We start from the raw sequence: 6000 nt of genomic DNA, 5'->3' as shown, positions 1-6000 counted from the left end.
CAGTGTTGTCCTGTTCGATGTACTCCGCCGTAGGATTACAATGCATTACCTGAAACAGCATTTTCTGCCAGCCCTGGGGAACCAACAATTGTGTAACCTCCTCCTGCATGTCTAAGCCTTTTAGCACATAAAGTATAGGTGACCTGTTGATCTCGTTTGACTACCATTCAATCATTTGCTCACAGGTAAAACATCCCATACCTCGTAGAAGTGGGGTGCCAGCACAGTGGAGATCTTTCTTACCACTGCTGGTGCTGCTACTGGTGCTATAGTGTGTGAGTGACAGAGAGTGTGTTCCACCGCTGTATGGATGAGTGACCCATTGTAAGAAATGTATCTAGCAGTGCAAGTCACCTTGGTGAATAAGGTGTGTGGACTGGTAACACCACATAAAGTTCATTGGAAGTCGCTTTCGAGAAAAAAGCATCTGCTAACTAAATAAATGTAAATGTACCTCCCGCTGCCTGTCTGCACTCCGGAGCCAATATAGCCCCTCTTCTAGATAGAGATCTCTGTCTCACCATGGCTATTGGGAGAAAGTGGGGACACCCACCTGTCAGCTGGGTCTTTTTCTACATATAGGACAACACTGGTGTGAACCCTTTACATAGTCGCTACTCCTGTACTGTATGTAAATGTATCTCGGAAAAAAATGTAGAGGTCATCAGGATTTGTCTATTCTGAGTTTTGTGCAGCCACTCGTGTGATGTCCATTGGTGCATACAGTGGAAAGAAACAAACTAGCTTTTCTTATGAATCACACGTCCACAACTATGTCTCTCTTTTTGCTAATGTAATGTACACATTTTATTTCTCTGAGATGTACATCGCTTTGGAGAAATGCGTCTGCTAAATGAATAAATGTAAATGTAATGTAAACCCCGTCTATTCAGTCCCCAGCATGAATATAAATCGAAGGCAGGGAGTAACTCCCTCCAAGGAACTATACTTGTTGCCTCTAATAGAAAAAGTAAGCCTAACAGTTGGATACTAGTGAAAATCCTGGTGAACACACCAAACCTTTGCCGTATCACAACACCTCGATACCTTCCACAGAACTATGCTGTGTCGGACTTTCGACTGTTGACAGCCAGAGTCCTGCAAAGTCTAGTGAAGGCACTGTTGGATTTTTTACTGGAACCCGATACCTTCCTTCCAGATCAAAAACGTGCTGTGGCCTTCCTTAATCTAAGAGTGAGCAATGGTATCCAACTCCATAGACAAGTAGTCCTGGCTGAGGTACTCAAGCTCATCTCATTGCCAACTTTCCAATTCATGCCTCCTTGGAGACCAGGGAGAAAGGTGAGGGTTGAGAGGCCAAAAGGAGTCAGATGGGGAGAACACGGGGGTATGACTAGAAAAGGAGGCCAAGCCCTGTGACCGTCACTTGATTTTTGGAGAGTCGGATCGCCTTGAACAAAGATGCAGGCTGGTAGCGCAGGAGCCAGTCAATGAAGGTCCTCAGAAGACTTGACACAAATTGTACCAGCACTACCGGCTCCATCATTTTGTTTTTCTTCTGGTTCCTGCATCTCTGGCTTCAGTCACTGCCAACAGGAGTCATGGAGCTGCCAGGCAAAGCAAAGGGTCAGTCAGCATCACTTTACTGGCTTATCCACAACAGATAAATTAAAGATCAAGGTTGTTTTTTACACTATCAGTCTCCATTGCTCCAAGAGAAATTTTCTAACATTAATTCTAACATTAATAAACTTTGCCTTCTCTTAATGACCACCAACTAACAGATAAAAGCATTTTTTCACAGGGTAGTTCTGGCTTACCTATAACACAGTGTAGGTCAGCACGCCTAACATCTTGCATAAGCACTAACAAACGCTACCTTATGATAGTATTAGTACTGAGTGGCTTCTGTGGTGAACCTTTTTAATTGTTTAGTTGATTGTAAGACAGACAGTATAGTCATAATGGCTGAATTGTCAGTCATCCACACAACAGTTGCCATTAAACTAAACAATGCAGTGCCAGGGCAAGTAGTGTGTGCACTTGGTTCTGTTCCGTTATCTGCCAGGAACACGGCGGAGGCAGGGCTGAGCTAAAACCGGTACATCCCTCCATTGGTATTTCATCAGCTGGAAAGTATGAGGACGTGACATGACACGCTGTCTCCACTTGCACATGGCAGTCCCCGAGTGCCTGATCCACCCAGATACACACACCTTGCCAGGTGTGGCACAGTTCCTGGACTACTGACAGGATCCAGAAACACAGCAACCCACCACTAACATATCCTGGGTCCTCTCCACCCAACAGCAGCCTAGTGTGCATCGTCCCTAGAAGGTGGAGCAAGACTCTCATGAGGATGTGACAAGTGACTCGTTTACCATCAGTGAGGGGTCTGAGCCGAAGAGGATCCCCCCCATTTCCTCAGGAGAAGGTAAGGAGCTAATGAATGTCATTGCTGCTGTGTACCTGTACTCTGTCTACATTCCCTGCTCTTTACAGTTACAAAGAAGCCACGTGTAATGGATATTATTAAGCCGTGTGTAACAATATTGTATTCATAGGCATTCAGCTGTTGAATTCATGGTCCACCACGATTAGTACCAACACAGATGGACACAGATGGCTCCTGTCTTCTGCTATTACTGTAGCGTCCGGACGGGAGTCCGACACGGACGCGCGTTGCTATTACGTCCAAACACAGACGAAATATATAATGACTTCACGTGCAGTGTGAGGTTAGACGTGTACGGTGAGTATTGTAAGACACTCGGTGGAAGAGAAACAAGAAACACGAGACCAGGAAACACACACGGTGTTGGAACTACGGTGAACAGTGAAATGCTAATCTGTGAGTCTGACCGCAACCCTGAGACGTGACGAAATACCGGACAGGAACGATGGACCAGGACTGAAGAACAAGAGGCAGGAACTGACGGGACGGGCACTCGGGACTGGAACATGCACACCTAGGAAACAAACTGAGGGAACAAGAGACTACCAATCGCCAACGAAGCACAAGAGAACTGCTGATTAAGAATCCGCGACTAGTTCTGCTCCGCTGGCTCCTTTTATACCTCCATGTCCTACGAGACTGTGAGGTGATAGGTAAGCGTTAGCTAGCGGCACTGAGTGGCGCCGCCTCTGACCAGGAGGGGCAGTGACCCCGTGGGATGTGACAGTACCCCCCCCTCCAGGGGCGGCTCCAGCCGCAGAACGCCGGCGGGTAGGCGGTCGCCCCCGCCGTCGCGGAGCAGGCCGATCTGGATGACACTCATGGAAGTCCTCAATAAGAGCTGGGTCCAAGATGTCCCGTGCTGGTACCCAAGACTGCTCCTCCGGCCCATAGCCCTCCCAGTCGACCAGATAGTACAGCGTACCCCGTCTCCGTTTGGAGTCCAGGAGGGCCCTGACGGAGTAGGCAGGAGAACCATCCACATCCAACGGTGGAGGTGGAGAGACTGCTGGGCTCTGCAGGGCGGAAACACAATGGGGCTTGAGGCGCGAAACATGAAACGTGGGACAGATACGATAATGCGAGGGCAACTGAAGACGGTAAGAAACCGGGTTGATCCTCTTCAGGATCTTGAAGGGGCCGATGAAACGGGGGGCAAGCTTCCTCGAGGGCAAATGCAGTTTGAGATCCTGGGTGGACAACCATACTCTCTGCCCTGGCTGGTACAATACAGTCCTACGCCTTTTGTCGGCCTTCTCCTTTTGGTTGGATACCACCTCCTGGAGACGGACATGTGCGGACTCCCACACCGACTCACTCCTCTTGTACCAGTCGTCCACAGCTGGCAACCCACTGGTCTCCATCGTCCACGGGAACAGCGGAGGCTGGTAACCGAGCACACACTGGAAAGGAGTTAAGTTTGTGGACGAATGGACCAGGGAGTTCTGGGCGTACTCTGCCCAGGGGAGGTATCTGCTCCAATCCGCTTGATTCTGAGCACAGTAACTCCGCAGGTAACGTCCAACCTCCTGGTTGAGGCGTTCCACTTGCCCATTAGACTGTGGATGATAACCAGAGGAGAGGCTGACTGAGACTCCTAAGCGGGCAAAGAAGGCCTTCCAGACCCTTGAGGTGAACTGGGGTCCCCTGTCCGAGACGACATCCTCTGGCAGGCCATACAGCCGGAAGACATGTTGGAACAGCAGTTCCGCGGTCTCCAGGGCTGTAGGTAGACCTTTCAGAGGAATCAGTCGACAGGCCTTGGAAAAGCGATCTATGACGACCAATATGGTGGTGTTTCCATCAGAACACGGAAGATCAGTAAGGAAGTCCACCGCTATATGGGACCATGGACGGTTGGGAATCGGGAGTGGCTCTAAAAGCCCTGCTGGCAGCTGTCGTGGGACCTTGGCCTGGGCACATGTGGTGCAGGCAAGGACGAAGTCTCGTACGTCCTGTTTCATGGATGGCCACCAGAAGCGTTCAGCGAGAAGCTTCAAGGTTCGGTTGACCCCTGGGTGTCCTGTACTTGGACCATCATGGGCCCAGTGCAGGAGCTCGGACCGAACAGTGGACGGGACGTATTCTTTGTCTTGGGGCTGCTCGTTGGGACCGGGTTCTTGACGTTGGGCTGCTTGGATATCGTCCAATAAAGCCCAACGGATAGGAGCCACAAACTGCGTCGGGGACAAGATGGTGTCTGGTGGGGAGAGCTGAGGCGATACCTCGAACAAACGGGACAGGGCATCGGCCTTGCCGTTCTTGGAGCCAGGACGATAGGTCACCGTGAAACGGAACCTGGTGAAGAACATGGCCCACCGCGCCTGTCTGGAATTGAGCCTCTTTGCCTTCTGCAGATACTCCAGGTTCCGGTGATCAGTTAACACTAAGAATGGGTGCGTAGCCCCCTCTAACCAATGTCTCCACTCTTCCAAGGCCATCTTTATGGCTAAGAGCTCCCTGTTTCCTACATCATAATTCTGTTCAGTAGGCGACATCTTGTGTGAGAAATACGCACATGGATAGAGCTTCAGGGGACTTCCCTGGCGCTGTGAGAGCACTGCCCCTACCCCGGCCTCAGAAGCATCAACTTCCACAATAAAGGGCAGTTTGTGATCAGGGTGCTTCAGGATTGGGGCAGAAGTAAAACGCTTCTTTAGGTCTTCAAAGGCCTGACTCGCCTCAGGAGTCCAGGTCAGGCGCCTAGGGGCTCCTTTTAACAGGGCAGTCAACGGGGCTGCAACGGAACTGAAGTTCCTTATGAAGCGCCTATAGAAATTCGCAAAACCTAGGAACCGTTGCAGGTCCTTTACTGTCTTTGGCTGGGGCCATGACAGAACTGCCGAGACCTTCTGTGGATCCATCGTGACCCCGTTGGGTGTTAGGATGTACCCCAGGAAATCCACAGAGTGCACATGGAACTGGCACTTCTCCCCTTTCACGTACAGCTTATGTGCTGCCAGCTTTTGCAACACCTCCCTGACATGTCCAATATGCTCCTCACGGGACCGAGAAAAGATCAGGATATCATCCAGATACACTAATACTGAGCGATTAATTAGCTCTCTGAGTACTTCATTAACAAAAGCCTGGAATACGGAAGGTGCATTCGCCAGGCCAAAAGGCATGACCAGGTACTCATAATGGCCGAGGGCGGTGCTAAAAGCGGTCTTCCACTCATCCCCTTCCCTAACGCGAATCAGGTTATATGCGCTCCTGAGGTCCAGTTTCGTAAAGATGGTAGCACCAGAAACCTGTTCGAGGGCCGACGTGATAAGAGGCAAGGGGTGCGGGTACTTCACAGTAATGGCATTTAGCCCCCGATAATCAATACAGGGGCGCAAACCCCCGTCCTTTTTCTCAACAAAGAAAAAGCCAGCGGAAGCTGGAGAGGTAGACGGCCGGATGAATCCGGCTTCTAGTGCCTCCGTTACATAAGCCTCCATTGCCTGATGTTCAGGTTGAGAAAGAGGGTATACCCGCCCCCTAGGGGGTGTAGTGCCCGAAAAAAGATCTATAGCACAATCCCAAGGTCTATGAGGGGGCAGTTCTGCAGCCTTGTGTTTGCTAAACACCGCCACTAG

At 50.4% G+C, this 6000-nt stretch overlaps 1 protein-coding gene across 1 annotated transcript in view; it reads left to right on the top strand.

Moving 5' to 3' along the window:
- The first annotated feature begins 2135 nt into the window (after positions 1–2135).
- The window catches only part of LOC108928231 (monocarboxylate transporter 1-like), a 45086-nt gene continuing 41221 nt past the window's right edge, over positions 2136–6000 (top strand). Inside the window, exon 1 of the mRNA XM_018742077.2 lies at positions 2136–2395. The gene's annotated coding sequence lies outside the window, so the exon portion shown is untranslated. The remainder of the gene's footprint in view (positions 2396–6000) is intronic.

This window comes from Scleropages formosus, chromosome 25 (assembly GCF_900964775.1).
Source record: "Scleropages formosus chromosome 25, fSclFor1.1, whole genome shotgun sequence".
NCBI classification, from domain to species: domain Eukaryota; kingdom Metazoa; phylum Chordata; class Actinopteri; order Osteoglossiformes; family Osteoglossidae; genus Scleropages; species Scleropages formosus.
This window is presented reverse-complemented; position numbering and strand designations above follow the sequence as displayed.